This window comes from Palaemon carinicauda, chromosome 16 (assembly GCF_036898095.1).
Source record: "Palaemon carinicauda isolate YSFRI2023 chromosome 16, ASM3689809v2, whole genome shotgun sequence".
Taxonomy (NCBI): domain Eukaryota; kingdom Metazoa; phylum Arthropoda; class Malacostraca; order Decapoda; family Palaemonidae; genus Palaemon; species Palaemon carinicauda.
Window position 1 is genome coordinate 114397831 of NC_090740.1, and position 11287 is coordinate 114409117.

Here is an 11287-nt window from a genome sequence, read left to right on the forward strand (position 1 = left end):
CTTATATTCAGTAAATATATGTATGGAAATAAATAAACAATTATTCTATAGTAAGAAAAATAATTCCCATAATGTAACCTGCAAATAATTAATAATGAAAGCAGATATCCAAAAAGGTAACGGGAAATATTTATGTGCCAAAAGTCAAAGATGGAAAATAAATAACAACATTAGTTTTCCCCGAACCTAAGAACTAACAGATTGAAAGTTATAAATGATAATGATCGTAAGATGTTATAAGAAGGATGACGCTGTTTTGAAGGGTACTAATTAATCTGGTAACTATTGGAGTAATAATTAAAAAGGTCAAAACGAATATTGACATATTTTCAAATAATAACTAATCACACTTTGCTATATCAATTTAGTTCTTAGATGTGACTTACTCGTATGTTAAACAAGCATGAAAATCAACAGCAACAGCCTATCGTTATCAAAATAGGTCTACATATTTGGTTTCGGTCAGTTTGGTCCCAAAAGCTGGTTCGCAATTCAATGAGTAATAACCACAGTCACCATCGATTCCAACTTTTTGAACATCACCAGAAGTGCCCCAAGAACTTTGGGATCCCACACGACCTCCTGGTCTCCCGTCCCATGATTTTCTAGGTGTTGCACTCCCTCCTCTCTGTGACTGCATTGATGCTGCGCCAGAAATTGGTCGAGAGCTCATGGGAGAGTGTGTTTGTGCCAGATGCTGAGACGTTCCACTCATTCCAATCCCTGTTCTCCTAGATGAAGGACCACTGCCTCCGCTGAAGGTAACTTGAGCACCAGGTACACCCTCTTGAGATAATTGTTGATAAGTGCCCGGTCCTTGCACCACCCTGCGTGACTCTGCACTGACAGGGACATTGTCACCAAGAATTATATGACCTCTAAAACCAGAGGGCACTTTATAACCAGGTGCGCCCGGAATCTTTTGGCCCGGTTGTAAAAATGTTCTCTGGCGTTGATGGGAGAGGGAATGCTCTTGTCGAGCAGCAACTGACATGACTTTTAAATCTGGTCCTCCATCATTGCCAGGTAGATAATGGACACTCCCTGGGTTTCCAGGATCAAGAGGTATGCCCATCATCATCATACCAACATTAGTCCCTTGTCCTTGAATATTTTGTTGTGAAAAGCTTTGTGATCTGGGGTCAAGCTGTGTATCAAACTGTGAGTCATGACTTCTGGACACATCTTGAGGGCCAGGGATCATGAAAGTTTCTGATTGTGAATGAGGTGAGGAAAATACTGTTTTGTGGTTCTTGGGCTACACCTGGAAGGTGAAATTGGACTGGTGTTTCGTGGTGTAAATCATGATGAGGCCCTGTTTTTGAAGATGGTTGATGCTTGGAGCTATCACTGTGCGTTCAGATGTAATTCTTTCTGAAAGTGACTGATGTGATAGATTCTTCTGCTCTGACAAATCTGTAGGAGTTGCAGAGGAAGCAGTGGTTAATATTTGAGGAAATAAAGAAATATGAGGTGGAGGTGTTGAAACATAGGGAGTTTGCATTGGAGTGCCTGGGAAAGGAGACGAAACAGGATCATGATAATCATAGTCACTACTACCCACTTCATCATAGATATTTTCAAATGTGTGTGTTTCATTGTCATCTCTGGATATTGTACCATCTGGTAAACGAGTAGGTTCCTGTACCTGGAACACAGTTATTGGGGGGATCAGGTGTAATATCATATAAATCAGGTTCATCGTATTTATGGGGGGACTGGTGGAGGACGTTCGGTATGATCAACCAACAGTGACGATTGCTCAACCACTGGGATGATCAAGTATGCCCAGCTGCATGGGCTCAAAGTTCTCAAAATTTGATTCAATTGGCTCAAAACCATTTATTTCAGGACCTAAATCAAAGAAAGGCAAATCTCTTGTATCCTGCGGAATTTCACTATCATATTCTTCTGCATAGTAATCTGAACCATACCCGCTATCATAAAAGCTGTAGTCATATTTCTGAGAATCTTCGAGTGGATAATTCAAGAGCTCTCCTGGACCTGGAGGAGCACCTACTTGGCCGTGAGAGTAAGTTGCTAAGCCAACAAGGCCAGCCTTTGATCCTTCTGTGGCTATACCTCTACCTTCTGGAAGACCACTGTGTCCACCGATAGGTGCTTGCTCTATTTCACTCTCTCTTGGTGGCATTCCAGCCCCACCAACTAGACTATCTTTATCAATGATACTATGTTCGCTGACAGGATATGCAATAAATTTAGGATGCTTGTCAGGAGGATGAACAGTTTCCATAATGTTATCAATCATACGTCGGAAGCATGGTCAGAGTGACTTTGAACACCAGAATCAACCACGAGGGATGAGCTGTTTGCCTGTCTAAAACCATCAGTGTCATAAGGAACATGATCAGTTAACTGTCGACCATAAATAAAATCTTGATAGCCGCTACTATCAGAGAGTTCATCCCTACTTGGATCTGGATATCCGAATTCATAAGCTACTCCATCACTGTGACCATAATCTTCATGAACCCCCAAAGAATCATTTTCTCTTATGGAAGAAATATCGAGATCATGGCTGATACTTGAGTGTGCTGTGCCTAAGTATGATCCTCCAGCAACTTCACCTGAAATGGAAGTTAACAATGAACCTCCAGATTTTGTGATGGTAGCTGATGCTAATCCCTGACCTCTCAGACCACCATGACCAGCTCGAAATGAATGAGATGGGTTAAATTCCATTTGAGCATTGCTTGCTGATACTCCATCTCCATATGCCTGTGCTCCAGCCCCTACCACTAAGCTGAGTAGCATGAACGCTCGATGACAGTACAGTTGAGCCATCATGGGTTGCTATATGAGCAGTAGATGAAGGATGTGCTCCCATGTCTACCTTTACGTGTGATTGGTGTCCATGGCCATTTGTCATAGCTGAGCCTAAAACTCCATGAGCATTACCAAACACATGGGCCAGATTAGTTATTCTCCCTCCTGGGTGCCCTACGCCATGAGCTTGGGCAATGAAGAATCCCTCAGAATCAGAATTGCCTTGCACATAAGTACCAGAACCGTCACTTGGCAAAGCAGATGCAGAAGCATCTCTCATTCCATCACCCATGTGAGCTTGAGTTTGCACATGGGAAAGCCCAGGTGTTCTTAATAAATCATAATCGGCCTGAATAGGGCCCTCTTCTCGTGATATATGAGCGTCATGACTTAAAATAAAATCTTTTGGTAAATCTCTGGAATCATTATGGTATTCAAATGGATCATCAAACCGAGCTCCATCATCCATGACATCTTCTTCACGTGTGTGACTCCGTTTGCTTTGTCCTTTTGCGGTATCTACTGCACTTTCATCAGCATCATATCTATTAAAAATTTGTCCGTCTTGACGATAGTTTCCGGTATTAATATTTTGGTATCCCCATCCCCTAGATCACTTATATCATGACTTATTATACGTCTGATGTGACCTGAAGATCGTGTGTCATTGCTTTGGTTTGGTTCTTGGTAAAAGTCTCGGTAATGCCTGAACCCATGGCCATCGTCACCATCTCTGGTAAATGAGGGGGAAAGATATGGCTCTTCTTGTAGGACAACATGATCACTGGAACCCTGGAGAACTGTAGTGGTATCTGTTAAGACAAGAGTAGTTAATATTATTAGGTAATGAGGTTCAGTAGCAGTTATAATAGTAAATGTGACAGAATTTACATGTTTGAAGAAATTATATAGGATATGATTCGCCTCTTAAGCCCTGTGCACACGATCAAGCATGGTCGACGGGCAAACAATGATACCAGACCAGACCACTATAAGTAGTGAGAATGAGGGTTGATGATATCAGAAGCAGGAAAACCCCAGACAGGGATCTGGCAGCACTGTTTGTTGCCAGATTCCTGCCTGTGGTATTCCCGCTTCTGACGTCATCAACCCTCATTCTCACAACCTATTGTGGTCTGGTATCACTATTTGCCCGTCGAGCACGCACGATCATGTGGACAGGGCTTAAAAGATCAAGATTACCATTCCAACAAATATTGTACCTGTAAAATTTGAGGGTATGTAAGCTGAAGGAAATGAAATCCGAGGAGCTTGATATTGAGATGCTGAGCGCTGTTCTTTAAAGATTTTGTCTTGGGCTTCTTAATCTTTTTGTCCTTTTTCGACTTCTTGTCCTTTCCACGGCGTCCTTTCGACTGTTTGTCTTTTCTTCCCTTTGACTTTTTATTCTTTTTCGTTCCTCTTTTGGGCCTCTGATGCTCTGGAAAGTAAATTTTATTGAAAAAATTTACCCATATACATATACGTGTAGGAAAAGGAATAATAAGCATCAAAATACATTTTAGCAAACAGTTTATACTGATATAAAATCTTTATCAGAAACCCATTATTGTCAAAAATTCAATACGCACTACCATAAGTAGTTTTCAAGCCATGAAATCTTGGAAGTATTGTCATTTCAATATTTATTTATAGCTACTTTCAACACACACATCTAGGAATAAAGACGTTTGGGCACGCTCTTCCAACTCCCCAGGAGATATTACTTCACAAAACGTTCAGCTGGGCTCCACAAGGAAGACCCAGGCCTACACGGCTGAGAACTGTGAAGTGTGAAGTAGGAGATGATGAATGGAGAATTATTGATTTAAAAGCTCAAGGTAGAGACGACTGGCGAAATTTAATCGAGGCCTTTTGCGCCAATAAGCGTACGAGGTGGTGATGAAACATAAATTAAGTTCAAAAAGTCTAAACTTGTTAACTTAGACTAAGATGTTCAGAGATATAATTACCTGCTTCAAAAGAAGTATTTTCTCCGATTTCATCAGCAATGGAATGCAAACTAAATGTGTGGGTGGTAAACTTGGCCTTCTTTGGCTAAGCCTCGAAGTCCGTTTGTCTACGCAAAATCTGGATAGTTCTTCTCCTAAGAGTTTTCTTACCTAAAAAAAAAAAAGTTTTTTCAGTTTCAATTTCTGTATCCACCTGTTCCTGTTGGTACAGTTGGCTTCATTAATTCCGGTACACTTCACTGGAAGTAAGGAAATGTTAGTGTACCGGAATTAAGGAAGCCAACTGCACAAGCCTATCTATTTCATTGTTTTTCGACTGCAAAAAACCATTGGGGAAAAAAATAGGTTATCCAGACACATTGGTGATATTTTTCCTTGAAAATCAATCAGAATGGCAAATGTTTGTTTTTTATATAATTGTAACACTCGGAGAATAGTCATGATTTGGGACTTACTATCTGAGGTGATATGGATCCCACCACGTAGAGTGAAGGCTTGTTCTGGTAAAGCTGTGTTCTATTATCTAGCTGTTGCTTGTAGCCTCGCTCCGTTACTTGTAGCCTCGACACCAGACATTCTGTATCGGTCACGTAGACTGCGAAAACCTGCAGGATATAAAGAGTAAATTATACGTTTTTAGACCATTTGAGGGATTAGCGGAGTTCTGGGTTCTCTGTAAGTCTTCAGTGGTGAAGATGGTAGTTTCATGGTATCATTTTGCTCCAGCAGGTACTGGTACTCCTTTACAGCAAGCATCTATGATGTTGACAACGCTTCCAGAAGGCCAAAATCACTGTCAGATCTTTCCTCAAACAGCCTCAATGACGATTACAACGCTTCCAGAAAGTTAAAAATTACTGTTTGGTACACACACACACACACACACCCACACACACATACACACACACACGCACATATATATATATATATATATATATATATATATATATATATATAATATATATATTTATATATATATATATATATATGTGAGTATATATATACATATATATATATATATATATATATATATATATTATATATATATATATATATGTTTAATAAACATATATATATATATATATATATATATATATATATATATATAATATATATATAGTGTTTATATAAACATATATATATATATATATAATATATATATATGTTTATATAAACATATATATAATATATATATATATATATATATATATATATAATATACTATATATATATGTTTATATAAACATATATATATATATATATATATAATATATATATATATATATATATATATATATATATATATATATGTTTATATAAACAATATATAGATATATATGTGTGTGTGTGTGTTTGTGTAAGTGCGTGCGTCTATATGCGAGATCTTTGTTGATATGCAGAATCGATAACTATAAGAATGAATAATAACATGAGAGATTTATTCAAATAAATCCACAGACGGCAAGAGACCCATTCAGCCAAAGGCTTTTCAAGTGATTACATGGTCGAATACAACCGATGCTTACCTTTCTGAAGTTCATCAGAGTTGCTGGATTGCTGAGTTGAAGGAGGTAGTAATGGAGGCCAGGTGTGTTTCTCGTCAATTTCGACGGTAGCTTCGCCCATCTCATCTCCATAATCGATTGCGTAATGCTGGGAGAAGGTGCAGGGTTAGTTCATGGATACGTAAGGACACACACACACACTCTCTCTCTCTCTCTCTCTCTCTCTCTCTCTCTCTCTCTCTCTCCTCTCTCTCAGAGGTGCAGGATTTAGTTCACGGATACGTAAGGACTCTCTCTCTCTCTCTCTCTCTTCTCTCTCTCTCTCTCTCTCTCTCTCTACTCTCTCTCTCATCTCTTCTCTCTCTCTCTCTCAAAAGTGAAGGGTTTAGCTCATGGATACATAAGGGACTCTCCTCTCTCTCTCTCTCTCTCTCTCTCTTCTCCTTCTCTCCTCACTCTCTCTCTCTCTCTCTCTCTCTCTCTCTCTCAAAAAGTGAAGGGTTTTAGCTCATGGATACATAAGGACTCTCTCACTCTCTCTCTCTCTCTCTCTCTCTCTCTCTCTCTCTCTTCCCTCTCTCTCTCTCACTCTCCTCTCTCTCTCTCTCTCTCTCTCTCAAAAAGTGAAGGGTTTAGCTCATGGATACATAAGGACTCTCTCTCTCTCTCTCTCTCTCTCTCTCTCTCTCTCTCTCTCTCTCTCTCTCTCTCTCTCTCTCTCTCTCTCAAAAAGTGAAGGGTTTAGCTCATGGATACATAAGGACTCTCTCTCTCTCTCTCCTCTCTCTCTCTCTCTCTCTCTCTCCTCTCTCTCTCTCTCTCTCTCTCTCTCGCAAAATGTGCAGTGTTTAGCTCATGGATACATAAGGACTCTCTCTCTCTCTCTCTGCTCTCTCTCTCTCTCTCTCTCTCTCTCTCTCTCTCTCGATCTCTCTCTCTCTCAGAAAGTACAGGGTTTAGCCCATGTACACGTAAGGACACATCTCTCTCTCACTCTCTCTCTCTCTCTCTCTCTCTCTCTCTCTCTCTCTCTCTCTCTCTCTAAACAGTTACACGGTAAACGAGTTCAAGAATAAGTTAAACAAGATCATAAGAAATCTCTAAAAGCTTAAACTAAATCGCTCCAACAAAAGAGCAGGTGGAATCCTCCGCGGATGGACTAAAAAGTCTTTGAGAAATCCAAAATCCTTGCAACTCCTTGCATCTCTCTCTCTCTCCTCTCTCTCTCTCTCTCTCTCTCTCTCTCTCTCTCTCTCTCTCTCTCTCTCTCTCTCTTCGTGGCAGTACAGTATACTAAAGGTAATTCTTCATCTAGGTCTTTGTAAACACAATAGTTAGTCGCCAAGTAAGTTATATAAGGATATCTGTTAGCAAGCGAATATATATATATATATCTATATATATATATATATATATATATATATATATATATATATATATATGTGTGTGTGTGTGTGTGTGTGTGTGTGTGTGTGTGCGTGTGTATATATATATATATATTATATATATATATATATATATATATATATATATATATATATATATATATATACTATATATATATATAATATATATATAGCATAGTTTATGATGATTTGCTCTTTGTTTCTATCCAAAGCGTTTTTAGGTTGTTTGTACAATATAATTCACATGAATATACATATGCTTGTGCGTGTGAATGTTGTTAGATTTTGGTAGAATCATTCACGATATGAACATCGTGGATTCTTCCCTCCTGAAAGTTTTGACAATGCAGTGGTAGTGAAAAGGCACACAGAATCAGTGTAATAAAATAGTTATATTTACTTTGACATTTATGAGGAATTTATGAGGAAGGATTCTAAATAAATAAGCAAAGCTCGTAAAAGATGTTAGTTCATTTGTTGGAATTTGAAGTTGGAACCGCTCCTTATAGAGAGACAATAAGTATAAATAAATTGGTGTTACATCGAAAAAAATCGTAATTCAATTCTCTACGTTGTTCTATCTAGCATTTGGGAAAACAAACATTGTAAGTAACTGCGTCTAATCAATGAGAAGGTATATGGAAACGCTGAAAGTGATTAATATGCTCTGAGATTACCAACAATTCTTCTTCACCCAAGGGGTTAACTACGGCACTGCAATTGTTCAGTGGCTACTTTCTTCTTGGTGAGGGTAGAAGAGGACTCTTTAGCTATGGTAGGCAGCTCTTCTAGGAGAAGGACACTCCCAAATCAAACCATTGTTCTCTAATCTTGGGTAGTGCTATAGCCTCTGTACCATGGTTTTCCACTGTCTTGGGTTAGAGTTCCTTGCTCCTGTTATTTTGAAGTTTTTATCCTCTTTTATATATGAAAGATTTAATTTTACTGTTATTATTGTTCTTAAACTTCTCTAGTAGTTTATTTCCCTATTTCTCTCCTCACTGGGCTATTTCCCTGTTGGAGCCCTTGGGCTTATAGCATATTGCTTTTCATCTAGGATTGTAGCTTAGTAAGTAAGTAAGTAAGTAATAATAATAATAATATTAAAGGTAATACTTATGAAACGACTGTGGGATTGAAGATAACATACATAAACTTGTAATACCAGGATAAGGTTGGGGTAGCCTATTTTTAACGTCTCTGACTGGCGAACTGCTGAACTAGGGTTCGAGTTTTTCCTATCATATTTTCATACCTTAGATCAAGTGTATATTTACGTTTATAAAGATTACTAGGTCTGGTTTATGCTGACACAATTTTTTTTTTCCATGCCCACTGGACCAGAAATGATTAAGTACATGCAAATTATTTGCTTTAGTTTATAATGTAATAATCAGAGAGAGAAGAGAGAGAGAGAGAGAGAGAGAGAGAGAGAGAGAGAGAAGAGAGAGGGGTGGGAGAGAGAGAGAGATTATCTTGTAGTGTCTGCAACCTTACCATCCTTGTGAGCTAACGATGGGTTGTTTAGGAGAGCCTATAGGTCTACCTGGTGAGTCATCAGTAGCCATTGTCTGGACCTTCATGGCCCTAGCTTGAGTGGAGAGTAGACTTGGGCAATGATCATAAGGATATATGGTCAGTCTCTAGGGCATTGTCCTACTAGGTAAGGTAATGTCACTGTTCCCTGCCTTTAGAAGCCTAATATTTAATTTTTTTCTCTGTTCCCCTCTATTTCAAATTCAAATTTAAATTCAAATTCAATTTTTTATCTGTTCCCTCCTATTACAAATTCAAATTCATATATCAAATTTTCTCTGTTCCCCTCTATTTCAAATTCAAATTCAAATTCAAATAAAAAAAATTCTGTTTCCCCCTATTACAAATTCAAATTCAAACTCAAATTTTCCTCTGTTCTCCTCTATTAAAAATTCAATTCAAATTTTCCTGTTCCCCTTATTACAAATTCAAATTCATATTCAAATTTTCTCTGTTCCCTCTATTACAAATTCAAATTTAAATTCAAATTTTTCTCTGTTCCCTCTATTACAAATTCAAATTTAAATTCAAATTTTTCTGTTCCCCTCTATTTAAAATTCAAATTCCAATTCATATTGAATTTTTTCTGTTCCCCCTATTACAAATTCAAATTCAAATTCAAATTTTCTCTGTTCCCTATATTAAAAATTCAAATTCAAATTCAATTTTCCTCTATTCCCTCTATTACAAATTCAAGTTCCAATTCAAATTAAATTTTATTCTCTTTTCCCCCTATTACAAATTCAAATTCAAACAAAATTTCTTCTCTGTTCCCCTCTATTACAAATTCAAATTCAAATTCAAATTTTTCTCTTTTCCCTCTATTACAAATTTAAATTATAATTCAAATTCAAATTCAAATTTAAATTCAAATTCAAATTCACAAATTCAAATCTTAATTCAAATTCAAATTCAAATTCACAAATTCAAATTCAAATTCAAATTCAAACACAAAAATCAAATTCAGATTCAGATTCAAATTCCCCACCATTCCCTCCTCGAAACAGACAACGCAACGACGTTCCGTATTGTCAAAGTTGCAACAGAAACTCGGCTGATGAATACAACTGTTTGCTTGTTGAAGTCTCGTCTTTGGCTTGCAATTGCTTGAGATGTGACTTTGGAAGTCATCTCTTACTCAAACTTATACTCCTTCTCCCCTTTAAGAAATTCGTGACTCGGATTTATAGTTTTATTAGTGACAATGTTGTGTTTCATATCCCATCAAAAGTTCAAACTTTCAGCAAATGTTTTCATGTTGAACAGGCTGACATAATTCTTTTTTATAGTTTATATATGGATTATATGTTTTGGTTTTGTTATTTTTTTTCTAATATTTTATCAATTGGTAGTTATTTTTTTACCGTTTATTTATTTCCTTATTTCCTTTCCTCAGTGGGATATTTTTCCCTGTTGGAGTCCTTGTGCTTGTAGCATCTTGCTTTTCCAACAAGGGTTGTAGCTTAGCTAATAATAATAATAATAATAATAATAATAATAATAATAATAATAATAATAATAATAATAATAATAATAATGATAATAATAATGACATCAAGCTGAAAGAATTAGTTCTTACATTCAATAAAAAATCATATTTTTAGACAGTAATTTAGAAGCAAACATACGACTTTTTATTTACTATATAAGAATTTCAAATGTATTTCATTTACTCTGAGAATGAATACTTAACTTAAGCTACCCAACACTTATTCATATTGCATAGCTTCGTGTCCTGCTTCCCTTTGCCGTATGTTTGAAGTAATTTTTATTACAACGGTATTTTCTTAATCCAAATTAGAAGCTAAAACGTTGTTCACACCTATTGAAGAAATCTTGTTTTTATTATTCGTTACTGTAAAAAACATAATTTAATCTGTGATAACGATTTTGGTTCATTATCTCTAATTCTCATGTTCGTTTATTTGATTATTTTAGAAGAATAAAAGTGGAAACCAATTTTCGGGGAATATAATTTGGGAACCTTTAAAATCAGCTCATGATAATAATCTATGACAATGATATTTCATATACTAAATTCAATGCCAACTTTCGTTATTGATTAATGAGAGAAAGAACC

General features: G+C 36.7%; 1 pseudogene; it reads right to left on the bottom strand.

The window, feature by feature from the left end:
• Positions 1 to 313: 313 nt before the first annotated feature.
• The window catches only part of LOC137655500 (uncharacterized), a 13516-nt pseudogene continuing 2542 nt past the window's right edge, over positions 314 to 11287 (bottom strand).